Here is a 14,350-nt window from a genome sequence, read left to right as displayed (position 1 = left end):
TTCTATTTCAATACCGAAAATTGTTTATGTCTGGGTAGGAAATATTACAAGGTGCAAATGGTGATTGAGCTTGCGTGTCCAGGGTGCAACTGCAGTATCTGTGAAACACTTTCACTTACTTTTGACTGCTAGTGTCTTATCAGGTAAACAGGGTGAATCATAAACGGTAGGTAACATAAAAACCTCAGCCCCTACTCCTTGTGCCATGATGTCATAACCACTTTTATTGGATGAAGTACTCAGAGAAGTGGGCGGATTTCTAGCAAGTCCTCAAACAGGTATCTGAGACGAGCTTCTCCTGCGCCCTTTATTTCAGCTCCTGTAGATCACGTCAATAAAGTGACCCGGCCCCCTTGTGCGGATATGGAAAGATACTTGAGGTTAACTTCTGTACCACAAACGCCTAAACCACATGACTTTCGGCAAAGTGTGCTGTGTCGCCCTTCCCATCTTCTATGAAATCACAGGCTGGAGATTCTCCCTGACGCCTCGTAATAAGCTCCTGTGAATTGTCGTTCGCTCTGCAGACACGCTGCTGGTGGAGTGGTTCTTCAGCCCAGCAGCGACGGGGCGGTACCAGCAGCAGCAGTGGGTTCCGCGCTGCTGTTTTTCCTGGCCTCGTGGGGTTCCCTCGAAGATGCCAGCGCCGGCCAGCCGCAGCTCCCCTCAGAGGTCTTAATCCCAGCTCTGCAGAGGCCCCCCAAGCTCCGGGGGGCAGCACCCTTCCCACGGGCCTCTCTGTAGTGCGCCCCCATCATGCGGCCCTCCTTGCAGGCTTCAGCTGTGGCTCGCCTGGGCTCTCCTCTCAGCTCGTCCTGTTTCCCCACCGCCCTGGGGTGAGCTGATCGCCTAGTCACTGCCTCTGTGACACCGACACGAGCCTTCGGCCCCTTCAGCTCTCTGCCACCTGGTGCACAATTCTTCATATTGAGTCCCCTCCGTCCCAGCTAGCCTCTGAGCGACTCAGGGGACAGGGCCAGGCGCGGCTCGCAGGCTGGGCCTGCACGGTCTCGGGAGCCCTTTGGCCCCATGGGCCGCGGCCCTGGCGAGGACTGTGACCCCCCGGGCGGCCCGTGTCCGGCGCTGCAGGGTCTGCCCCCCAGCACGGGAGCTCTGTTCTGCCAGGCCCTGTGGATTCCGAGCGGCTCACACTCCCTGCGTGCATTCCGGGCAGAGACGTTGCCTCTAGCTGTAGTCTGGGTGCTTCTGTTTATAGGAACGAAGAGTGCCGAGTCCCCGACATCCACGGAAGGCCTTGAGGGTGGAGGCGGCTAACCCATGGTCGCTTCAATCTTCCCGGCTCCACCTTCCCTCCAGTTGGCTCTGCTGGAAACGGAGCTTGGGGGCTGTCCGGGCCGTTATGTGCCCCCAGAATTCATATGTTGAAGCACTAACACCCAGTTCCTCAGAATCTAACTGTACTTTAAAGAGGTGATGGAGGTAAATAAGCTCATATGGGTGGGCCCTGATCCTGTAAGACTGGTGTCCTCATAAGAGGAGATCAGGACACAGACACGCACAGAGGGACACCCTGTGAGGACACGGGGAGGACGGAGTCCATGCGCCAAGGAGCGAGGCCTCAGGAGGAACCGGCCCTGCCCACACCTTGACCTTGACTTGTAGCCTCCAGAAGTGCGAGAGAATGACGTCGTTTGGTTTAAACCGCCGGGTCCGTGGGGCTTTGCTGAGGCAGCCCGGGCACACTCCCGCAGCGGGTGTATCCTCACCTGCACGGAGGGCAGGTCAGAGCCCCACAGGTCGGAGTTTCACCGTGAGCTTAAGGAGGAGGGGGTCTGGCTCACCAAGGCCTCCTGTCTGGCCTCAGGCAGGCTGCCTGTCTCCCACCAAGGGTGCCTCTGTCTTGACCAGGCACCTTAAGATGGGAGGGAGGTCCTGGCCCCAGACTGGAGAAGGTGGGCTGGAGCACGAGCGGGCAGAGGTGAGTAGGAGGGGTCCTCTCTCACTCGGCTTTCCCCATCTTTTCTGCTCCTCAAGGTGGGTAGGGTTTTTCCTAGGACATTTAGTTATCCCTATGGCTGGGCTACGGGGGCCGCAGGACAGGTAAGACAAACAGACAATGTTTATAACCACCCTGCTGGTCTAGGGTCAGCAAGAAACCACGCCATTAATTAATACGATCCCTTATCAAGGCAGCCTTTTGACAGGACCAGTTCAAATATAGTCTTTTAGAATCTTTTTGACAATGTGCCGTTTATCTTATGAGCTGAAATTTCTTTCTGTATTTTAGGACCAATCTAATGTTCTAATCAGGTCAAAGAAAGGAAGGACCTAGGGAAATAACTCCTGCCACGCACAGGACGTTTCACAAGTGCAGCTGGAGAAAAGTGCCGTCGGTTAGCCCCAAGCCACATTGGAGGAACACAAATAACAGCCCAACTCTTCTGTCCATTAAGCTGCGGTACTAAATAAGGCCAGCAGGTGAATACGAGAGAGAAGTGGGCCAACGGGTTCTTAAGGTCACTGAAAATACGGTGAATGTGAAGATGACTCGTGTGTGTGTATGCGTGTGATTTACAGAGAACGTACAAGGCTGCAAAGTTTAACAGCCAGGAAGAGGGCCCTAGGCTGTGTGAGCTTCAACACAACCAAGAAGCAGAACACGCTGAAGCCCTCTGTGCAGCAGAGCGGCTTCAACACCTGCAGCCCTGAGCCGTTGGCTCCAGCCGCTAAGCCTAACACTCTCTCTTCCTGGGTGCTAGTTTCTCCTCCGCTGGGCTACTCCTCTCCTCCTGCACCGGTGCCAGGCTCTTTGCCCACACAGCCTTCAGGGTTTGTTAGGATCCCCGGTAGATATCAAGGTATTGTTCTTATTGTTTTTCATGGTCATGGTTTTCCCATTATTGTTAAATACTATTTTCCAGCTGGACCTTACTATCAACTTGTCTGGCTCCAGATAAAATGCTGTTGGCATTTTTAATGAGGATTGCATTAAAAAATGCCTGCATGCTTAAATTAACTTAAGAAGACTGTCATCTTTATAACATGCCCTCAGCTGAGGTGGGGAGCCTTGTGAATCTTGAGTAATGATTACTAATGGGTAAGACTCAATGAGGCAGAGCTAGCCTTCAAACCAGAGCCCTCAGTAACCATTACCTCTAAAGAATCTGAGCAGCTTTCCTTTCACAAAGAGGGGGCTGGTTTATTCTCTCTCCACAGATGGAAGGAATGAAACTGTAATTTTCATGCCTGAAGCCCAGCTGCCCCTCAAATTTGTGTTGAGAGATCATACATTTCCCTTCATATTTAAGTCAAAGTTTGAGTGTTGCTATTTGTAGCAAGAAGCATGTTTACCTGTCACTTTCCTGCTCCTGACTCACAGCAGATTCTGGAAGAGAGATTCATTTTCCTTTAGCAGCCACCTTCCTTTCCCATGAATTCTTCGGAAGTTCATGGTAGGCCATTAGGAAACTTGAATTGACCCAGAGATTAAGCCCATGAAAAGGTCACTGCATTGGCAGTAGAAGCCAGAATTACATGGGCCCTCTCCCAGCGGGCCTTGCTCCATCACAGAGCGCTTATAAGGATTTTCACCTGTTACTAATGGCCATTCTGACCCCTCAGTCAGCACCGAGTTCCACAGCAAGCAGTAGAATGTGGGACTTAACACGTGGCTTCCTGCACAGACAACCCACACTGAACTTACTTAGAAATCAGCGGGGCAGTTCCTTTCGAGAAGTTGGCTGTAGCATTTCCCAGCAACTGTGGGTGGTGGGCAATACCCACATCACCCAAAATATGCCACCTTGCCAGTGGCTGTGCAAATCACACTCCCCACTGATCAGGGCCACCCTGCACGGACCACTCCTGGGATGCTGGGCCTCAGGTTTTCCGTCGGGGGAGGAGAAGAAAGGAATGTTGAGGCTTCACTCTTGGGGGATTATTCAAGAGAACGTGGAGTCTGGCTTTAGAAGACAAATGGAGCCTTGATGCCCAGGGAGAACCTTCCCAAAAGGCTCAGACTGGGAATGGGAGCCAGAGCTCTACCTGTTTACACACATAGAAAAAGAAAAGCCATTTGAAAGAAAACCCCCTACAATTTTACCCTGTCTATGATTTGAAGGGAGCAAGAAGTGAAGAATATACTGAAGGAGAAGTTTTCTCTGACCCACAGGGCCCAACCCCAGCTTTCTCTTAAAGCCCAGGCTGAGCGAGATGTGGAAGGATAATCCGGTGAGGTGGGCTCCCATCCCAGGGCAGCTGGCTTTTATTTTAGGGATGATTTTGGTGTGACTCCTCTAGGCAGAGATCAATAGCTCAAGTGACTGGCTTTCAAACTGGTTTAGCAATAGGACCCTTCCATCAAGTGCATACATTCTCTGCAAGACTCTTAATAGAAGAAACTAGACACTGTGGCTCAGACAGTTTTCCTCTCTCCCATCACTGGATAACCAGGAGCCATAAAGCATGCTGGCTTAGTTACTGCCTCACTAATACTGCCTTTTTCTCTGCTCCGTGGGGCCACAATCCCAATGGGGACTTTTCTGAGGGGATGACGTCCTAAAAATTATGAATTTTCTCTCTCTAGATATAAAAGAAAGTAGATTTCTAATATAAACACCTTGGGAAGAGAAGAACTAGCCTGAACTAGTATTTTCTCCCTGGTGAAAACTGACTACTTTAAAAAATAATAAACATATTTCATTCACCACTTCCTATCCTAGCTATGCTTCTGTGCTTTAATTGAAGTGTTAAGTTAGCAAAAAAAAAAAAAAATTATTTCCCTCCTTGGTCCTTGGAACATTTTGAGACAGCTTATAAGAAAACCAGACGATAACTGTTGTAATAAAACCCGTAAGCTCGGAGGAGTCAAGATGGTGCTGTGGGAGGACGCGGAGTTACTGTCTCCCCACAACTAGGGTGCCTGCCGGCGCTGGTGGGGAACTCTGACGCCTGAGGAGACGGGAGGAACCCCAAGGTGAACCGGTAGGACATGGGGGGGACTGAGGGTGGGGAGAAGTGAGGGCCAGACAGGATTGGCACCCCTGAGGCCAGGGAGATCAGGAGAGGCAGGCGGGAGGGGCCCTCCAGGATTGGAGGAGCGGGAGAGGAGGGGAGGGCGCTTGCCCCGCCCACTCGAGCCCAGGAAGCCTGCTGGACTCGCAGGTGAGGTCCCTGCACTCTGAGGCCAGGGGTGGGGGGCAGGCCTGGGCCCTTCTGCTCCTTGAGCCTAAGCCCCGCCCCCCACAGGCCCCAGGGCCTTTTCCAGCCCTGTGGGTCCTGAGCATAGGTCCGGCCCACCACCCAAACCTCGCCCTTGCTTAGATCCCACCCTCCATAGCCAAGGCCTTTTCCCCCCTTTTAAATTAATTTATTTATTTTTCTCTTCCCTTCTCCTCTCTTTTACTATTGTGGTATTGTACCTTGCAGATGTTGATTCATCTACATTTTTATTTTTATATTCTTTCTAACATACCTGTTAGTTTCCTGGTCTAATTTTATTTTTTACTTTGTTATTATTCTCTTTTTTTTCTTTGCCACCCCACGTGGCTTGGGGGATCTTGGTTCACGAGCTGGGGGTCGGGCCAAAGCTCCTGCAGTGGGAGCTCTGAGTCCAAACCACTGGACTAACAGAGAACCTCAGACACCAGGGAATATTCATCAGAGTGAGGTCACACGGAGTTCCTCATCTCAGCGCCAAACATCCAGTAAGACCAGAACACAATCCCACTCATGAAAAACAAAAAAGAGATGGCAAAAAAATATGTCACAGATGAAGGAGCAAGGTAAAAACCTACAAGACCAAATAAATGAAGAGGAAATAGGCAATCTACCTGAAAAACAATTCAGAGTAATGATAGTAAAGATGATCCAGAATCTCGGAAATAGAATGGAGGCACGGATTGAGAAAATACAAGAAATGTTTAACAAAGATCTAGAAGAACTAAAGAACAAACAGAGAAGAACAACACAATAACTGAAATGAAAAATATCTAGAAGGAATCAGTAACAGAATAACTGAGGCAGAAGAATGAATAAATGAGCTGGAAGACAAAATGGTAGAAATAACTGCCGAGGAGCAGAATAAAGAAAAAAGAATGAAAAGAACTGAAGACAATCTCAGAGACCTCTGGGACAACACTAAACACACCAACATTGGAATTATAGGGGTCCCAGAAGAAGAAGAGAAAAAGAAAGGGTCTGAGAAAATATTTGAAGAGATTATAGTCAAAAACTTCCCTAACATGGAAAAAGAAATAGTCACCCAAGTCCAGGAAGCACAAAGAGTCCCATACAGGATAAACCCTAGGAAAAACACACCAAGACACATATTAATCAAACTAACAAAAATTAAATTCAACGAAAAAATATTAAAAGCAGCAAGGGAAGAACAAAAAATAACTTAGAAAGGAATCCCCATAAAGTTATCAGCTGATTTTTTCAGTGGAAACGCTGCAGGCCAGAAGGGAGTAGCAGGATATACTTAAAGTGATGAAAGAGAAAAACCTACGACTAAGATTACTCTACCCATCAAGGACCTCATTCAGATTCGATGGAGAAGTCAAAAGCTTTTCATACAAGCAAAAGCTAAGAGAATTCAGCACCACCAAACCAGCTTTACAACAAATGCTAAAGGAACTTCTCTAGGTGGGAAACACAAGAGAAGATAAAGACCCACAAAAACAAACCCAAAACAATTAATAAAATGGTAATAGGAACATACATATTGATAATAACCTTGATGTAAATGGATTAAATGCCCCAACCAAAAGACAGACTGGCTGAATGGATACAAAAACAAGAGCCATATACATGCTGTCTACAAGAGACCCACTTCAGACTTAGGGACACATACAGACTGAAAGTGAAGGGATGGAGAAAAATATTCCATACAAATGGAAATCAAAGGAAAGCTGGAATAGCAATATTCATATCAGACAAAATAGACTTTAAAATAAAGACTATTGGGCTTCCCTGGTGGCGCAGTGGTTGAGAATCTGCCTGCTAATGCAGGGGACACGGGTTCGAGCCCTGGTCTGGGAAGATCCCACATGCCGCGGAGCGGCTGGGCCCGTGAGCCACAGCTGCTGAGCCTGCGCGTCTGGAGCCTGTGCCCCGCAACGGGAGGGGCCGCGATAGTGAAAGGCCCGCGCACCGCGATGAAGAGCGGTCCCCGCACCGCAATGAAGGGTGGCCCCCGCTTGCCGCAACTGGAGAAAGCCCTCGCACGAACCGAAGACCCAACACAGCCAAAAATAAATAAATAAAAATAAATAAAGTAGGGGAAAAAAAATTAAAAAAAATAAATAAAAAAAATAAAAATAAAATAAAAAAAAAATAAAGACTATTACAAGAGATAAGGAAGGACACTACATAATGATCAAGGGATCAATCCAAGAAGAAGATATAACAATTATAAATGTTTATGCACCCAACATACAAGCACCTCAATACCTAAGGCAAATGCTAACAACCACGAAAGGGGAAATCGACAGTAACACAATAACAGTAGGGGACTTTAAGACCCCACTTACACCAATGGACAGATCATCCAAACAGAAAATAAATAAGGAAACACAAGCTTTAAATGACACAATAGGCCAGATAGATTTAATTGATATTTATAGAACATTACACCCAGAAGTGGCAGAATACACTCACTTTCTTCTCAAGTGCACACCAAACATTCTTCAGGATAGATCACATCTCGGGTCACAAATCAAGCCTCAGAAAATGTAAGAAAATTGAAATGGTATCAAGCATCTTTTCTGACCACAACGCTTGAGACTGGAAATCAATTACAGGAAAAAAACTGTAAAAAACACAAATACATGGAGGCTAATCAGAGCGCTACTAAATAACCAAGAGATCACTGAAGAAATCAAAGAAGAAATAAAAAAAATACACAGAAACAAATGACAACGAAAACACGACGACCCAAAACCCATGGGACACAGCAAAAGCAGTTCTAAGAGGGAAGTTTATAGCAATTCAATCTCACCTCAAGAAACAAGAAAAATCTCAAATACACAATCTAACTCTACACTTAAAACAACTAGAGAAAGAAGAACAAAGAAAACCCAAAGTCAGTAGAAGGAAAGAAATCATAAAGATCAGAGCAAAAATAAATGAAATAGAAATGAAGAAAACAATAGCAAAGATGAATAAAACTAAAATCTGGTTCTTTGAGAAGATAAACAAAATTGATAAACCCTTAGCCAGACTCATCAAGAAAAAAAGGGAGAGGATGCAAATCAATAAAATTAGAAATGAAAAAGGAGAAATCACAACTGACAGCACAGAAATACAAAGGATTATAAGAGACTACTACAAACAACTATATGCCAAAAAAATGGACAACCATGAAGAAATGGACAAATTCTTGGAAAGGTACAATTTTCCAAGACTGAACCAGGAAGATTTAGAAAATATAAACAGACCTATCACAAGTAATGAAATTGAAACCATAATTACAAATCTTCCAACAAACAGAAGTCCAGGACCAGATGGCTTCACAGGCGAATTCTGTCAAACATTTAGAGAAGAGCTAACACCGATCCTTCTCAAACTCTTCCAAAAAATTGCAGAGGGAGAAACACTCCCAAATTCATTCTACGAAGCCACCATCACCCTGATACCAAAACCAGAAAAAGATATCACAAAGAAAGAAAATTATAGACCAATATCACTGATTCTTCAATATATGCAAATCAATCAGTGTGATACACCACATTAACAAATTAAGGAACAAAAACCATATGATCATCTCAATAGATGCAGAAAAAGCTTGTGACAAAATTCAACACCCATTTATGATAAAAACTCTCCAGAAAAATGGGCACAGAGGGAAACTACCTCAACATAATAAAGGCCATATATGACAAACCCACAGCAAGCATCATACTCAATGGTGAAAAACTGAAAGCATTTCCACTAAGATCAGAAACACGACAAGGATGTCCACTCTCTCCACTCTTATTCAACATAGTTTTGGAAGTCCTAGCCACGGCAATCAGAGAAGAAAAAGAAATAAAAGAAATACAAATTGGAAAAGAAGAAGTAACACTGTCACTATTTGCCTATGACACGATACTATACACAGAAAATCCTAAAGATGCCATTGTCACTGTTTGCCTATGACATGATACTATACATAGAAAATCCTAAAGATGCCGCCAGAAAACTACTAGAACTAATCAATGAATTTGGTAAGGTTGCAGGATACAAAATTAATGCACAGAAATCTCTGGCATTCCTATACGCTAACAATGAAAAACCAGAAAGAGAAATTAAGGAAACACTCCCATTTACCATTGCAACAAAAAGAATAAAATACCTAGGAATAAACCTGCCTAAGGAGGCGAAAGAGTTGTACTCAGAAAACTATAAAACACTGATGAAAGAAATCAAAGATGACATAAACAGATGGAGAGATATACCACCTTCTTTGACTGGAAGAATCAATATTGTGAAAATGACTATAATACCCAAAGCAATCTACAGACTCACTGCAATCCCTATCAAACTACCAATGGCATTCTTCACAGAATTAGAACAAAAAATTTTACAATTCGTATGGAAACACAAAAGACCCCGAATAGCCAAAGCAATCTTGAGAAAGAAAAACGGAGTTGGAGGAATCAGGGTCCCTGACTTCAAACTGTACCACAAAGCTACAGTAATCAAGACAGTATGGTACTGGCACAAAAACAGAAATATAGACCAATGGTATAGGATAGAATGCCCAGAGATAAACCCACGTACATGTGGGCACCTAATTTACGACAAAGGAGGCAAGAACATATACAATGGAGAAAAGACAGCCTCTTCAGTAAATGGTGCTGGGAAAACTGGACAGCTACATGTAAAAGCATGAAATGAGAACACTCCCTAACACCATACACAAAAATAAGCTACAAATGGATTAAAGACCTAAATGTAAGACCAGACACTATAAAACTCTTAGAGGAAAACAAAGAAAAAACACCCTTTGACATAAACCACAGCAAGATCTTTTCTGACCCACCTCCGAGAGTAACGGAAATAAAAACAAAAATAAACAAATGGGACTTAATTAAACTTCAAACCTTTTGCACAGCAAAGGAAACCATAAACAAGACAAAAAGACAACCCTCAGAATGGGAGAAAATATTTGCAAATGAAACAACAGACAAAGGATTAATCTCCAAAATATACAAACAGCTCATGCAGCTCAATATCAAAGAAGCAAACAACCCAGTTTAAAAATGGGCGGAAGACCTAAATAGACATTTCACCAAGGAAGACATACAGATGACCAAGAGGCACATGAAAAGATGCTCAGCATGACTAATTATTAGAGAAATGCAAATCAAAACTACAATGAGGTTTCCCCTCACGCAGGTCAGAATGGCCATTATCAAAAAATCTAGAAACAATAAATGCTGGGAAGGGTGTAGTGAAAAGGGAACCCTCCTGCACTGTTGGTGGGAATGTAAATTGATACAACCACTATGGAAAACAGTATGGAGGTTCCTTACAAAACTAAAAACAGAACTACCATGTGACCCAGCAATCCCACTACTGGGCATATACCCTGAGAAAACCATAATTCAAAAAGAGTCATGGGGCTTCCCTGGTGGCGCAGTGGTTGAGAATCTGCCTGCCAATGCAGGGGACACGGGTTTGAGCCCTGGTCTGGGAAGATCCCACATGCCGCGGAGCAACTACGCCCGTGAGCCACAATCACTGAGCCTGCGCGTCTGGAGCCTGTGCTCCACAACAAGAGAGGCCACGATAGTGAGAGGCCCGCGCACCACGATGAGGAGTGGCCCCCGCTCGCCGCAACTAGAGAAAGCCCTCGCACAGAAACGAAGACCCAACACAGCCAAAAGTTAAAAAAAAAAAAAAAAAAAAAAAAAAAGTCATGTACCACAATGTTCATTGCAGCACCATCTACAACAGCCAGGACATGGAAGCAACCTAAGTGTCCATCGACAGATGAATGGATAAAGAAGATGTGGCACATATATACAATGGAATATTACTCAGCCATAAAAAGAAACGAAATTGAGTTATTTGTAGTGAGGTGGATGGACCTAGACACTGTCATACAGCGTGAAGTCAGAAAGAGAAAAACAACTACCGTATGCTAACACATATATATGGAATCTAAAAAAAAAAAAAGGTTCTGAAGAACCTAGGGGCAGGACAGGAATAGAGATACAGACGTAGAGAATGGACTTGAGGACACGGGGAGGGGGAAAGGTAAGCTGGGACGAAGTGAGAGAGTGGCATGGACATATACACACTACCAAATGTGAAATAGCTAGCTAGTGGGAAGCAGCCGCATAGCACAGGGAGATCAGCTGGGTGTTTTGTGACCACCTAGAGGGGTGGGATAGGGAAGGTGGGAGGGAGGCTCAAGAGGGAGGAGATATGGGGATGTATGTATGCATATGGCTGATTCACTTTGTTGTACAACAGAAACACAGCACTGTGAAGCAATTATACTCCAATAAAGATGTATTAAAAAAATACTTTCGTTTTTAAGTACATATTTATATAAGTAGGGTTGTATATCCTAGAAAGTTACAGAGCAAGACATAAAGGGTACTTATCTTTATGTGTTAGGGTTATAGGTGACTTTTTATCTTAACTTTTAAAATACCGTCTAACACTCTTGCAGTGATTACAATCAGAAACAAAGGTGTCTGTAATTTTAAGAGCTATATAAGCTGGAGACAGAGCTCACTTCTATGAGGCAGAAAGCTTCCTTATGTATTTGAAATAGACTGATTTAGCAACGATATTTGGCCCCATAATAAGGAAAGAAGCCAAATGTTCCTCTTAGAAGTTTGGCTGGAAAAGCAATGCTTTTTTCCTGACGATTGCCCCCCGTGATTTATTGAAGTAATAAAGGCTTGTTGTAGAAAATTCCAACGAAGTGTGTTCTATTTTCTTTCACAGGGTGATCCAAGCAAGGCAAGTGGCTCGCCATCTGTCTGCTTCGGGTACTGGGACTTCCAGGGAAAGGGGGAGGAGGGAGCTTTTTCTGCTCCTTATCCTCGCCTGTGCAGCCTTGTTGATGGGTAGGCAATACTATGTGTGAGGAATTATTCATGGAAGAAGCTGTGCAACCATAAATATTCAAGGGGGTACATCTGGTTTCCCTAATGCTCTATGTAGGGCAGAAAAAGTACTTTTTTATGGAGTAAAACAACTTGTCAACCCCAAATCTCTTCTTGCCTGGGCCCAAGATCTGCGGGAGAAAAGAATCTTCTGACACTTCACATGAAAGTCCAGCTGAGACACATCGGTGTGTGAGCACACGTGCAGGATTTCACCTGGATAAGACGATGCTAACGGACAATTTCAGCCATGCTCCCCTTGGCACATTCAAGGCTGTTCTCAGGGTTTGGGGTGGGAAGGGGAAATCTCCCCACAACATTCTTATATAGTGAAATATGGCCTTTAAGACAACAGGTGAAGCCTTAGAAGAAGATAAAGGAGAAGAAAGTGTCCCCAGAGGGGTCTGCAGTTAGAGGAGAGCATCTGGCTGTTGCGTGGGGCACTGGGGTCCCAGTAGGACACTGATAAGACTACCTCCTCCCACACTTTTCCACCCCGGGAAGAGAATGCAAATTGTCCTGATGTCAGTGTGCCCACCTGCAGAAGGAGAAGGGCATTCCAAGGAACAGTTTGAAGGAAAGCAAGCTTAGGGTAGATGAGACATTCTCCTTGCTGCATCTGCTTCAGGAAAGTCCTCTGATGGATGCTCTCCAAGTAACACTTAGCAATACTGTTCCTCAGCATATGACCTTCCATCATAACCCTTACAGATGGAAGAAACCAGCCCTTTTTCAAGGTGTTTCATAAAACCCAAATTCCAAGGAATGTTAATAGCTGCTATGCGAACAGAAGTGTTCCGCATCTATAGCCAAATAAGTTTAGGAAATATTGAGTAAAATGACACTTCTAAGTTTCTGGAAAAAAAAAAAAAACCCATGGAAGCCTACACTGTGAACCTCTAAGATTCTGTAAGGGAATTCTCCCCTAGGGAACATTTGGAATGTCTGGAGACAGTTTTTACATTAAAAATGGGGGCTTGTGGGGGGAAGGGGTGCTCTACTGACACCTAGTGGGCAGAGTCCAGGGACGCTGGTGGCATCCTACAGTGTGCAGGACCACCCCCAACAAGGAATTATTGGGGCCCAAAGGTACACGGTGCTGAGGCTGAGAAACGCCGGCCTAAACATACTGAGAGGTAACTCCGCCCTTCCCTCGCAGAGCTTCTCGGTAGACCAGTTCGTCCTGTGACACACAGGCGAGGAAACACACCTGGGCTCTACAGCGATGAGAACACACTAGGCTGGATGTGAGGCCCTGGCTATGAGGTCTGCACCCCCCAGACCACCGAGGAGTCAACCTGCAGCCATGGACCATGGCAGTCCGCAGAAGCTCCTCTCGGGGACCCTTCTCCACGCCTCTGGGCACGGCAAGTCTCTCTCGTAACACTCATGTCGGCAGACTGTGAGCTTTTTTAAGAGAGGCAGCCTCTGCTCCCTCCATCTTGCTAACATCCAGCACATAGTTCATCTTCAACTATTTGAATGAGGACATGAGCACTGAAGGATTTGGAAAAGGCATAGCAGTGAATTCCAGTTAAACCTAACAGGTGTCTAAGTAGATGTTACTGGTTGTGGAATGCATGAGAGCTTATACATCAGTGCCCCCCACCCCCAAAACCTCAGTATCTCAACCTGGAGGTAAGTGACGGCAATTGAGGAGGCAGGAATTACTGTGTGCTGAAGAGATTAGAAAAAGAGAGTGAAATGAGATTTACGCCAGGCTCCCAGGGTGAGGGAGGGGAAGGCATTCCGGGGTGAAAGGTGTGAGGAGGACAGGTCCGCAGTACAGACGAGCAGAAGGCCAGCACATCAGCCCATGGTAGGAATGACGCATTTTACAGAGGACCTTAGTAGATAAAAATGGGGGGAAAAGACAGAGAACTACTCAGCCCTAGCTGATAGCAAACTATTTTTAGCTAAGACTTTTTAAAACACTGGAGTATTCATGGCATAAGAATACAAAAAAGTGTTGACAGGACTTCCTTCTATGAGACTGGACTGTCCTATGGAGCAGCTCTGAATTGATGAAAATAAAGAGTAGATCGTGGTGTTTTAATCCTTCGCTTCTATCCCAGGTTATTTTGAAGCTGATTAATTACCTATGAAATTATGGTAAGAGTATACAAAGGCAGCACTTTTCACTTACCATTGAGTGGTATTGCAGTTTTAGACGCAATTCAATTGAGTTTGAAACATTCATTTTAAACCTTTTAACCTGCCTTCAGTTGATGCATTTGAAGTCAGAGACAAAACTCTGAACTTTAATTAATGTACAGTCAATG

The sequence above is a fragment of the Balaenoptera acutorostrata genome, chromosome 7, assembly GCF_949987535.1.
Source record: "Balaenoptera acutorostrata chromosome 7, mBalAcu1.1, whole genome shotgun sequence".
NCBI lineage: Eukaryota > Metazoa > Chordata > Mammalia > Artiodactyla > Balaenopteridae > Balaenoptera > Balaenoptera acutorostrata.
This window is presented reverse-complemented; position numbering follows the sequence as displayed.